This window comes from Tiliqua scincoides, chromosome 2, assembly GCF_035046505.1.
Source record: "Tiliqua scincoides isolate rTilSci1 chromosome 2, rTilSci1.hap2, whole genome shotgun sequence".
Classification (NCBI taxonomy): domain Eukaryota; kingdom Metazoa; phylum Chordata; class Lepidosauria; order Squamata; family Scincidae; genus Tiliqua; species Tiliqua scincoides.
Genome location: NC_089822.1, coordinates 51753235 through 51767006, shown reverse-complemented (window position 1 = coordinate 51767006; position 13772 = coordinate 51753235).

Sequence of the window (13772 nt, the reverse complement as noted above, 5' to 3'; positions counted from 1 at the left end):
AGACAGCTGAGTGTGTTTCTCAACTTAAAAAAAACAACAAAAACTTAGTACCACAGCTTGCTTTGCTTACCCCTAGATACATTCATAAGTCACAGAGGGCAGACCACATATCTGGCTATTCATAAATTGCTAAAGTGCACTTCCTCCCAACATTTCCTTGCATGCCTTCAAAGAATGTGCCTAGGAAAAATTGCCCCTCTATAGCACACCTTTAGCCTTCATAATTTCCAGAGAGATCCAACTGATTTATGCACCAACATCAAGAGAGTTTTTGTATGTGTTTTTGGAAGGCCTCAAGAGAAAAATGGAAGATATGTAAAAAAATTCACAGCCTGGACATTGAACTTTCATTGTATTTACACTGCTTTTAAATTACAGTGTCTTTGTAAACTAACAATGAAATAAAGGTTCTCTCAAAATAGAAATTTTATGAAATTAAGGGTGCAATCCTAAATCCCCATTAGGCTGGCACAAGTCTCTTGCGCTGTCCCAGGAGGGTCGCAAACGTGACCCGCAAAAGGGATGGTTGCATTGGCCGAGTTTGGTCAACACAGGTGTCTGGGAAGGGTGGGGAGGAAGTGGGGAGAAGGTGGGAGGGAGGCATTCTGGGGCGGGGGGAGGGTGGTTGGAGGGCATTCCAGGGGGCAGGCGAGTGGGGGGTGGGAGGCGGGGCTGGGACCTGGCAGTTACGGAACCCCGTTCCCCAAGCAGTGTGGAGCAGCTCCAAGCCACTCCGTTCTCCTCAGACTTGTGCTACCTCCTGAGGTGGTGCAAGTCTGAGAAGACCCACTGGGGCCATGATGGCTTACCCAGGGGTAAGGGGAAAGAGTTTGCCCTTGCTTCCAGAAGGCAACTTCTGGCCCCAATCTTGCTCTGGATACAGCGCAGGCCTCCTGGCCTGCTTGTTCCAGTGCAAGATAGGATTGCGCTGCACAACATTTCACCAGTAACATTTCTGTGTAAGAAGCAAAGTGATCCAGTACTGGGATCCAATATCATGAGCCACAGCAGATCAGGGACTCTAGTAGCTGGCTGATGCCCATGCATTTCTCAAGTAACATGGTAACCGACCCACCATTTCTTCATAAGGGCAGTAAGAGAGTAGTTGCCTGCTAAGAGACTATGGGCCCAATCTAAGTGGGTCTGAGTGCTGGTGCTGGGTGTTGCAAACGTGTCATAAGCTCTGCTCCACCGTATCCTATCCTCCTTGCCAAGCTGCAAAGCCCAACATGGGGGCTCTCAAACCTGTGCCAGCAAAATAGCCAGCACAGACTTGAGATGCCCCATTGCAGAATGTGGGGCTTTCCCCGGGTGAAGGGGACCAAAGTCTCTTTCCCCTGGGGAGAACTTTGGCAGCCTCGGCAGTGCCACTGGATGCAGCAGTAGTCATTTTTGCACTGCTGCACCTGGCAGAGCCACCAGGGACAGAATTTGGCTGTAACAGCACAAGCTTATGCAAGTCTACTTAGAAGTAAGTCTCACTGTGTTCAACAGGACTTACTACCAGGAAGGTGTGTATAGGATTTCAGCCTCAGTTCACCAACTCAGCACCAGCATCTTCATGGGACATTCAAAGGCATACTAACCAAAAAAGGGCAACGTGTGTCCCATAGGCTGGATGTCAAGGAGTCTGACAAAGTGGCACAGTGTAACCAGAGTGTGGCATCTTTAAGAAAGGATACTTGCAGACAGGGATGGCTGCAAAAGTTATGAACATAAGAAGCTACTTACACAAAATTAGACCATTAGCCACCTAAATCAAACCATCTAGTCAACTGTTGCTGACACAGACTGACAGCAGCAATTGAAGATCTCAGGGAATATATAACTTTCCTAGTCCTTCAGTTTGAGATCTTAAAGTGGAGGTGTGGAGGACTGACCTTCACCCTTCTGCATACAAAACATGTAAAAAGGAAGAGGGTTAGCCCCTGCCAAAAGTTGGAAGTTGGCAAGCATCTCAATCTTATCTCTCCCTCTTTCCCCCACTGATGCAACTGTGCAAAAAAAAAAAAAAGGTGCAAGCTGTATTTAGTGGGGTGAGTGGCTGGAGCAGGAGGCTTTGGATGGGAAAAGTGGATTTAAATCCACTTTTCCCTTTGTAAGCCTCCCACCCCACAGGTGGTTTCCTCAGATCTGCCCCAGTTCTTCCACTGGTTTGAATGTCTGTCAGGGAGATAAAGCAGAATATAAACTTGTAAGCAAGTAAGTAAAGTCAGAGGGGAGAAAGGGGCAGAGAGGCTGCTGCCAGATGGAATAGGATCTCGTATATCCCATCACTGCTGGATTCACCCCTCCAGTATTCTCCCCACCCCATTCCTTGCCTTTCCCACCCGATTTTGCCCCTTCCAGCCTCTGTTGTGTAGGATGTACAGTATGTGAAGGAGAAAAAGAAGAACAAGGGTTTGAAAAGTAGGCAAATGGGGGAAAAAAAGATGCTTCAAGAAAGTCAAACAGTAATTCACACTTCACATTTTGGGTACCAGAGTAGTTGGCAGTAAGAGTCTCGGTTATGCTCTCCCTAAAATTGAAGGAAATCTTGTGGTGAGAAGCCTTGTGGTTTGAAACTGTACTTTGTCCTGAAACAGAACAATTGGGTGAGGAGCCTGGACCCTAATTCTTTTCATTCCTACTTCTTTCATTTAAAATGATGCTGCAGTGTTGTCCTGCAGGGACAGCTCACAGATATGCAATAGTACATTTTAATGCACCACCTTGTGCATTCAATAGCATAGAAGTAATTTTTTGCCAGGCTTAATAGATACAACTGGAATCACTCACAAAACTAATTAAAACCCAAATCAGAATTGCACTCAGTACAATTCATAAATGCACCATTTTAGGATTATGATGAATACATTTTAAATTTGTCCAATCCCCCTGTCTGCATTTAGCTAGGAGAAGAATAGATCTGGGAGTTGTGTTCTTATTCTTTTTATAATTCAGCAACAACAAGGGAGAATATTTTGTATACACCACCACTGTATATCATTGCCTTTCAAATGGGTGGAGGCATTTTCAGTTTAGGACAGGCAATAAAAGTTTGGTCAGGGAATGCTTTTTCTGCTTAGAAATTACTATAGTAACAGCACAATCCTAACCTTTGCTGATATAGCCAGGCCGCATGTATCTGAGCTGTATCGAGTGCAGATTAAGAGAAGGCTGGAGGTCACATTGGGGTAAGGGGATATTTTTCCTCTTACCTCGCATCAAGCCCCAGCCTGCCCTATGGGGCTACTCAGATCAGTTATTTAGATGGCAAACATCCGAGAAGCTTATATACTGCTTTGAGATCTAGCAGCAAGGTTTAGGATATGGCGTGTACTGCCGCCGCTGATCCCACCCCATCCCAGGCCCAATCCTCCCCCTGTTCCACCCTCTCCCCACCCAGAAACGCCCCCTTCCTGCCTATGAAGTGCCCTGCCACCATCCACTCGCACTCCCCCATGCTGCCCAGCGCACACTTACTTGTGCTGGCTGATACTGGGTCTGGCTCCAGCACATTCGAGCTGGGGTGGGCTACCCCAGCCCATCTGGCTCTCAAATTGCCACAAGCGTGCCTTATGGCATGTTTGCAACACTTGGAGCCAGCACAGAGAGGCTTGCATTGGCTTGCCCAGGGGTTTGATTTGGGCTGCCCAGTTCACAACTATTTTAAAGGCATTTATAATTCATCTCTCTCTCTCTCTCTCTCTCTCTCTCTCACATGCAGGTACACGCAGACACGATACAGTACAAAAGCAGTGGAAATAATTGTACACATGTTAATCGTAATAGTTATAAAATAGTATCTTGAGGCTACAACGCTTGTAGTACTTTAAGCAATATCAATTGAGAATCACAATACATAGAACAGTGTGTTCCTTAATTTTCTCAAGGTCTTGTTTTAGAACACCTAGAATAGCCGAAGAAAAGGACGGAGGGAAGCTTAATGGAAATAGCATCTCTTTGTAGAAGGTAAACTGAAATGAAATAGATTGTAGCATTTGTGAAGAGTTCAAGGTTTGATATCTGAACTCACTCAGTACATTCCTCCTCTAGCGGATAAGAATAAATAAAGAAATATCTTGAATCTAAAGTTGTAAGCCCCTTGAGAAGCAATTATAATGAGTAATTACAGCTCAGCTGAAATTACACAAGGGTTAGGTAATAATAAAAAACTAAGGGCTAAACTGAATCGGAGCTAAAAGGATTCCACTTCCTTTGAGATATATCACAAGAGTGTGTTGATGTTTGCCCATTCAGTTTTATTCTGAACTTATTCATGTCTAATAATGAGTAACTGTCAAAATACCTGGCAACTAGAAATTAGGGAAGATGCTTTGTTGAGTGAGAGCTAACATCTGTGGAGCTTTGGATAGCTTGTAAAAAATTAGTCCAATTCTATGTTCTGCAGTGGAAGCAGTTGAATGTAGAGGATCAGGTGTATAGCCTCTCAACTTGTGTCATTGTCAACACTCATGATACTGTATCAGTGCAACAGTTGCTTTTGTCTCCATGCTAGTAGACCAGCTCAGCTCCACTCTCCACCAGTCCAATGCAATGCACATAAGCCATATGCACATTAATGGCCCAATCCTAACAAGGGCTTGCGCCAGCAGAACATGTTATACACTGGCATGCACTGTCACAAAAGCACTTTGTGACAGCGCAAGGCCCAGGAGCCTTCCCACTGGCACCAGTGGTTGTCAGGAGACCCACGAAGCAGGTGAGTCCAGCTCAGGGGCAGGGGGAGGGAAAAGAAGGGGTTGAATGGGGCAAGCGGTGGAATGGGGTGGCAACAGGGGTGGCAGTGGGCAGACAAACCCCAGGCCGGCTGCATGGTGGTGGGGGTAGGTGACTGAACAGTCAGCAAGAGGTGTATATAAATATTTTTACTTATCAGACGGTAAATATTTTTACTTACTGAGGTACCGTATTTTTCACTCCATAAGATGCACTTTTTCCCCCCAAAAAAGTGGGGGGGGGGAAGTGTGTGCGTCTTATGGAGCAAATACTGCAAAAAAAGAGTGCACGTTGGGGACCTTAATGAAGGGGGGATCTTCATGCCAGTTTATGATCCCATTCACCCTAATAAAGGGGGGGATCTTCATGCCAGTTTATGATCCCATTCACCCTAATAAAGCATATGGTCCCTATAGGATTGGGGCCTTAATTTATTAGGCAGGAAGACTTGTGCTTGCAAATGAGATTATGCCAAGATAGCTAGCCAGAATTTACAAGTCTTTAGAAGTAGGCAACACACAGATACCCTGTGGTGCTACAGCTTTCTTATCTGATCCATGGCCCTTTATTAGCTTGCTCTTGATTAGAAGGAGCTGTGCCTCACTCCCTTCAGGGCAAGGTTCCGGCAGACTCACAGGACTGTCAGCCATGGAACCAAGATGTTGTTAAGAGTGATTGTGCACATTTTGGAAAGTGATGTCATTGACAATACAAGCAGGCATGCGGTAGGTTATTTCCATGCAATTGTATGGAGCACTTCAGTCATATTTAGTAACATTTATCCTTCAAGTTTACCTATAAACTTATTTTTGTTCTATGCGTATTAATTCATTCAAAATCATTTTGTAAATTTACTCAATGACAATTTTTGTTTCAATATGAAGTTGTTCAGGCTATGAGCATTACAGCTGGAGTGTAATTTTCCTGCATGTGAATTATGCCACTGTAGCTTGGGTAATTAACATCGCAACACAATGTGAATTTCTTGTTAAAATCATAACTCAAGCCTATTTATGCAAATAATATAAATCAGCTAGTAGAATGAGCAAATGTTGACTAATGCATGTGAGAGAGCTATGCATCTGAACAGTTTAGAATGAAAGATTCAGAATCATAATTCACTTTTGAGAAAACAATTCCCCATTAGAGCCTTCAGGGCTCATTACGATTACAAGTTTGACTGGAAAAGTATGAAAGACCAATGGTTTCTGAAACAGGTGTGGGAACGGTTTGTTTTTTAGTGCCGAAATATGCAGATTATAAACTCATGCTCAGGGAACTAAGGGTTGATTTCTAAATTCAAAAATGTTGGGTGATCAGAAGATGCAACAAAAGGAGATGATGCCTTGAGAAGAGATGGATACCAAAATCCGTGAATGTTGGAATCAGCCACCTGGAGTCTCTGAATGTGACCAGAATGAGGTTATGGGTATGTTGGAGGCCTTCTGAGGCCTGCAGAGGCCTTGCGTGGCCTCTGCAGGCCTCAGAAAGCCTTCCAGATGCAACCGGAACAAGGTTCCGGTTGTGTCTGGGAGGTCTTCCGTGGGTCCGTTCAGAGGTTCGGAACCTGCGAATGATGAAATCCACCAGTTCCAAATTCACGGATATTGCAGGCCCACTGTATTTACCGTATGCAAAAATTGATTGTATTAACACCCATATCCAATTTTATAACAAAAGACCCCATAATAGAGAAATGTGACCTATTTTAGAACTAGTCCTAGCCTAGTTCACACAATATGTATCCTTTTTTGGAATTTCTCTTGCATGTTACAAGTTTACTAATTTATTCTTAGTTGTCGATATTTCAAACCTTTAGTCAAACCTTTGGTTTATCATCAAACATGCTGACCAAGGAAGCCTAGGGTCATCTTACATAATGTATCACTTTTTGCCATTTTCTTTTTTCTTTGACCATAGTAACTTATCAAAAGTCCACACTTCCAAGCTCTTCCTTATCACCCTTATTTATAGGGGTGTTTGAAAATAGTTTTTCTGCAGATTCCATGATAAAAAAAGCAGAAAGTGGCTATGTGTTTTTATTCTAAGTTCCTGTCACAAGTTCTCATTTGTATTCATTTTAAATGCATTAAAAGTGTATTTGGTAGGTGGTATAGGTGATAGTGTCAGCAGATGCAGTCACTGTATTATTTTTAACTGGAAAAGTAATCTATTTTGAATTTTTGGAAAATATCTTAAACACTAAAATGTGGGGTTTTGTATTTTTATTCAGATATCTTAAAAACACAAAACACCACATTTTGCGTTTTTAACATAACTACGTGAATAAAACATCTACCTATTTAGTGTTAGTCTTGAATATCAGCATCAGATATGCTACTGGGAAAGAATCTACCCTCCTGATGATGAAGCTGAGCTGTAACCAAAGTTGAGCAGAGCTTTAAAATACTACACATGAAATGCACACATGCGCACACAAACCAAACACCTGAAGTCGATCCCCAGTGGAAACTTTGTCAGAAGAAGGTAATCTATTTTTCTGACAGTATTCAATCTCAGATGAGAAGACACATCTCTGCAAGTGATATACAGGAAACGATGGCAATTCCCAGGCTTCAGTTTCCTAGTGTCAAGGAGAAATGAGCAGACAATGCCAAGAGATTTGTAAGCATCAATACCACCAGTACTATCAATACATCAAAATTTGCTACAGAATTTAATCTGATGTATAGATTAATCTGATGTATAGATTCTGGTAACTTTCTTCTTGTAACAAATGCTAAAGAAGTAGACTCAATGTATCTTCAGTTCTCAGTAAAGTAATGAGAACAGTATAAAACCATCAGACAATATTTCTAGGAACTCTACAAATATAAAGAGATCAGCAATCACAGCCCATGTTGAACAGAGGAACATCACCAAAACAAAAAAAAAAGTGGGTGTATTCCTGCCCCTTCCTAGTAACAACAAGGAAAAGGAAGGGAGAGAAGTGCAAGACTAACAGAGAGATTTTGAATGAAAGAGTAAGAGCACTGCCATTTTGTCCCAAAAATGGTTGGCAACCTTCAGTCTCGAAAGACTATGGTATACAATTCCTTTGTTATCCAACTTATTTTTCTTTTTCTCATGCAAGCTGATAGCAAAAATCAATCTCAGGCAATTCTGAGGCCAACATTGGCCTCTGTCCCTTTGTCACTGGGCTCTGCGCCACTGACCTAGGGCTCTACCACAGTACCACATTCCCTCCTTGGAGACACTGTGATGACATCACCAGGTCCCACCTCCCTGACACCACAACCTCATAGGTATCTGGGTGTATCTGACCTGACAACCTTAAGAATCGGAGTAATGAGAAATGAATAAAAGCAGAGGGAGTGAAGTGCCCTCTCCACTCACCTAATCTGCTATGCCTTTGGATTTAATCCCTTCATTGTCATCCCAAAAGGAAATGAAGGCTACATATATCTGGCCTTCATTTCTGTTAGGGATGACAATGAAGGGATTAAACCAACGGCATGATAGATGAGGGGTGTTTGAAGAATTCCAAGGAAGATAGTGTGTTGACAGTGTAGTTAGTTACATGACCCTTAAAGAGTCAAGCATCAGGCTACTGTTGGCTTCAGCTGGGCTCCACCCTTCAACTTTTGTTTCTTGTTCCTTTCAGATTCTAATTTAGTTGAGTTCTGCCCTGCAGTAGAGTATGATTCCTCTACTGCAATAAGCAATAAGAATTATTCTCTGCCACCGGTGTTCTAAATTTTTCAGGCACCTGATCACCGGTGTAAAGCGGCACTTTCCTGCAACTTCAAACCCATTTGGAGTAGGGCGAGTGAAGTGGCGGCCTTTTGCCCCCCCCATAGAATGTCAGTGTTCTCTGACAGAGAAAGGGGGCATTCCTGGCCTTTGGGGTTTCCTGTCCCATGAGGACATTGCAGGCAGGACCAGGGTGACCTGATACAAAGGAGAACAAAGTGCCTATACCTTTAACCAGTGTATGGAGGCGGGGATTTTGGCAGGTGTAGCTTTTTAAACCCTTTCATTTGAGCTGCACCTGCCAAAATGCTAAACAGTTGTTAAATGTATAATGTCCTCCATTGTATCGGGTCACCCTGGGCTGGGCCAACCAGCTGTCTCTATGGAGAGGCATCCAGACTTCCAGACTGACCCTGCCTCACGCTGGAGCAGAAGGGTCTTGGCTGAGCTCCAAAAGGCTCCAACTATCTATAATTTCCTTCTACTCCTTTATTATGTCTCTCACAGCACAATCCTATGTATATTTACTCAGAAGTAAGTGCCACTGTTTTCAATATTGCTTACTTATGGGAAAGGGTGCATAAAATTGCAGCCTGAGGGCCCAACCCTATCCAACTTTCCAGCACCAGTGCAGAACTGAGGTAAGGGTTGTTCCCTTAACCTTGAGGAGGCCTCTGTGACAGCCCCCTCCCACTGCAGGATTTAGCGTACACCCCTTTCGTATGGCTACATTGGTTCTGGAAATTTGGATAGGATTGAGCCCTCAGTCTCTCATGTCCTTGCCCCTCCACAGCTAAGGCTTGGACTCTATAAGAAGGGGAGGGAGTCATGGTGTTCCTCCAACCAGCCCCCCAGTTTTGCACCGCAGAGGGAGCATGGGCCATACTAGAGCACAGTGGAGGCCAGCAGACCCCATCCCACTGAGAATCAACGTGACATTGTGAGGGCACCATCCCCTCATGCTCAAGAAGTGCTGATTCTGGAGACCAAAGGCAGCACTTCAGCCTAGGAACATGAAGGCTGTGTCTCCTCAGGGGGCAGCTCCGCCTCCAAAGTGACAGCAAAGGAGGAGTGCATGGAGGAAGCATGCTCATTCCACCTTATCAGGAGCCTCCAAAGGCCTATTCTAGGTCATGCCAGGGTGGCAACCCACTCTATTCTAAGGGCCTACTTCCAATTTTCAGAGGTAGCTTCAGGTTTGACCAGAAGTGGCTTCTGGTTGCTTCTGGAGGCCATTCTGAGGATCATTGGGTTGCTGGCCTAGTGCAACCCAGAAGAGGCGTCCTGGGCCTTCCCCAGTACTACCAGGAGCATCACATCAAACAAGGCGGTTGCAGTGCAGTGAAGCTTGGGAATCGCTGTTCTAGAACACAGGGCCCTTTACAAAACTGACAAGGAGAACATCTGCGTATAGCATCCTATGGAAAAAGTGAGGATTCTGATCCAGAAAAAAGGATAGGCAGCAATATGCTGAATGACTGGGTCACTATTTTTTCAGCAAATTGTATCACAGATCAGGACAAGCAGAAAGCAATTTCCCCGGTGTTTATGGCAGCAAAACATTTTCCCTTTGAATAAATCTGCTGCAACTTCAGAAGCCAGGAGGCAAAAGTTTTGCTTCAGCGCAGGAAACCTTTGCGCGGTAAAGATGATACAGTTAGAGGAATGACAGTCATGAACAGGGATTTATCAGAATATATCAGAATGTCCCTCCAAGTACCTTAAAGACTGGCAGATTTATTTCAGTAAAGCTGTCATGGACTACAGTTCACTTCATCAGATATGTGAACTTTAGAGGGATGTTCAGGATTTCTCCTGCGGAGTATTTCATTCCATCCTGATGTGTCTCCATCTTTGCATTTCTTCTGCATTTTGTCATTAGAGAGCAGTTATACACAATGGATAATTTCCATGCATTTGTGCAGTACCTCAACAACAATTTGTGACTTGCTTATGTAGCCACTGTGATCTGTGGCTTAAGCAGACAGCAGATCATTCCTTTTCAATAGATTATAAGCAGCATAATGTCATCCCCCCACTCCGAATAATGTATTTGCTGAATATTCTATTGCAGATTTGCCTTTGAAATAAACTTTGTAGAACAAGACCTAGAGATTATTGGTCTTGTCTTGTTGTCATAGAAATATGGAACAGAAATCTGAGATGAATTTGTTCCTGAAAACTCTGCAATGCCTACAGGAACTGAACATTTTTATATTCAGATCTTTTTTAGCTCCTAGAGGAAGGTGACAGGCTGTAAATTGGCACAGGGTGATCTCTAGCCTTTTCTTTGCACTAATACATCCAAAACAAAGAAACGGGTTCTGTTCTAAACTCATTTCAAGGTCTCCAGCTCAAAAGCTGAGCTTTCGAAAACCAGGGACAGAGATAATAACTGTTGCCTTTGATCCTTTATTAAATAGGAGGAAAGGAATCAAAGGTTTTCAACACCATTTGTTCAAGCTAATCTTTAAAAAGGTGATCACAACAAGGGTACCTGCAAAATCTTGATTTATATTCACTTAATTATAAACAAAGTAGCTGTTTAAATTGACACTTCTGTTCTCAGAATTTCAACAAGAGTTTGGCGCTTCAATTTACGAGATAAGTATTCTCAAAGGACACCAGCCCTCTCCCACATTTTTCTAAAAATAGCAATTTAAAATACTTGGTTTAACTGAGTATGAGCTTCTTGTTTATTTTGAATATATGATTGAATTTCCCATCATGTACAAATGGTTAGTGCTGAAACTCAATAACTTGAAGAGCGTGTTTCTGCTAAGTGTGTGAAGTCTAAGTGTGTGCTTATAATGTATTTGTACTCAAACCTGATTACATTTCATGAAAATTTAGCCATTGGTTAAATAAAACAGATTATTGTTGTTATGTATGTAAGTTATCCAGGATTGAAATCCTGCATAACTGATTGGCCCAGACTTATGGCTGGCCAATCAGGTGATGGATTGAAATCCTACCATCCGATTGGCCCTCTAGTTAAGGTTTCAACTGCACCAATCATGGGGAGTCTGGGTGGAGCTATAGGCTATAAAAGCCAGGGGTGTTTGCCTTGTGTCAGATTCATTGCCAGGTCCTGATCTGAAGATGGAATAAACGTATTGAGCTGTTATCTCTATGCCTCCCTTTATTCGCACGGATCTATATAACACTGGTGACGAGGATGGGATCTGATTCTTTCATGCTTAACAATGCTAGAACCAAGAGCTGATACACCACTGGGGAATTGTCACCCCAGACAAAGAACCAGCTTCCATACGTCTGCTGAGCTGCCACCATGACCACCCAAGGTCACATCGAGGAATTTGATCCAGTGTCCCCGGAGCTATGGGACAATTATGCAGAACATCTTGAGTTCTTCCTTGAAGCCAATGCAGTCAAAGATGCCGCCCTAAAGCGGGCCACCTTGCTCAGTGTCTGTGGCTCTGCCACTTTTGAAATCGCCCAGAATCTCGTGGCACCAGAAGAATTAAGGGCCACCAGTTATAAGGACATCGTGGCCCTCCTGAAGAATCGCTTCTGGCCCCATCCGTCCCATATTGCACGCCACCATGCCTTCTACAAGCGAGATCAGGCTGCCAGTGAGTCTGTTCCAGCTTACATGTCCGTACTTCATCATCTTGCACAAAGATGTGAATTCTGAGACCTGGAAGAAATGCTTCTCGACTGGTTCGTATGCGGCCTCTGGGACGAAAGGATTCAGAGGAAGCTCTTCGCAATGGAAGAGCTGACCTTTCAAGAGGCTGTTGAGGCACTGGCATTTGAAAAAGCAGAAGCAGCAGCAAGGGAGATTTGTGCCTCTCGCAGCCCAGTCACAACTCAAAAAGCCGAGGCAGTCCACCATGAGGACACGGCCTCAGACCATTTGGAAGAAGGGGCAGTGCTATGAATTAATTTAGGTATGTCGAGACGCAATGATTGCCAGGAACCACAAGCACCTTGACCTGGGGCCCGGCAAGCCTCTGATGTCTTCAGCCAGAAAGTTCTTCAGGGGTCTGTCAGCCAGGAAGAGCTCTACACTACTTCAGTACACCCCATCCAGAGCATCTGTTTGCCAACCAAGGAAAAGATACATGTGACGGTAGAAATTCAAGGGTCTCCCTGCATAATGGCTCTGGAACAGCGCTCTCTATTATTTCTACAGAAACTTTCTGGCACCTTTGCCCTCGAAAGGGCCCCAGCTTGGAGCCGATTGGACTTTTGCTTACAGATTTTCAGGACAACTGTGTCCCTGTTCGGGGTGCAGGTAAGTTTCAGGTTCATTTTAAACACTTTGATGGGCTCCTGGATCTGGTGGTCGTCGAGGGCCATCACACCAGTCTCCTCGACCTTGCGTGGTTTGACCCTCTCGGCATCCAGGTGACTGGAGTTCAGAGTAGCAGCAAATTAGACTTTGATGCAGTCTGGCAAGAGTTCGCCCAGGTCTTCGAGGGGACCCTTGGCTGTTACACTGCCCCCCCTGGTCTCTCTGCACCTAGATCCGGCCGTCACGCCCATCCGCATGAAGGCACGGCGGGTTTTCTTTGCACTCAAGCCCAAGATAGACGAGGAACTGGATCGCCTCATGTCTCAGGGGGACTTACAGTGTCACATGCACTCTGGGAGACTCCAATTGTTAACCCTCTCAAGCCTAACGGGATGTGAGGATCTGCCCAGATTACTAATGTACAATCAACAAGGCTCTCCAGCAGCATGTGTACCCGGTGCTGGTCATCAGCCATCTCCTCGCCTCCCTTGCAGGCTCCAAGGTTTTTGGAAAATTGGACTTAGCCCAGGATTATCAGCAGCTGCCAGTGGATGATGACACAGCAGAGGCACAGATGATAGTTACCCACCAGGGTGCCTTTAGAGTCAAGCACTTGCAGTTCAGCGTCTGTGTAGCACCAGGAATTTTTCAGGGTCTCATGGACACTCTCCTCAGAGGAATTCCTGGGGTCATTCCCTTCTTCGATGACGTGCTGATTGCCGGGGCATCAAATTCGGAATTCGCCGGTCGCCTTCGCAAGGTCCTTTGCTGCTTCCAGTCTGCTGGCCTTAGGGTAAAGAAAGAGAAGTGCATCTTGGGGGCCCCGAAAGTTGAGTTCCTGGGATACCTAATCAATGCTAATGTATTTCATCCTGCACCAGAAAAGTTTCAAGCTATTGTGAATGCCCCACCTCCAACCTCCAAGCAGGAGTTACAGGAATTTTTAGGACTCCTGAACTTTTTACCATTCCTTTTTGCCACATAAGGCAGTGTTGGCAGAGCCACTCCATCGTCTCCTGGACAAGAGGACTCCCTGGATCTGGGGCCGCCGTGAGGATGCTGCCTTCCGAGACGT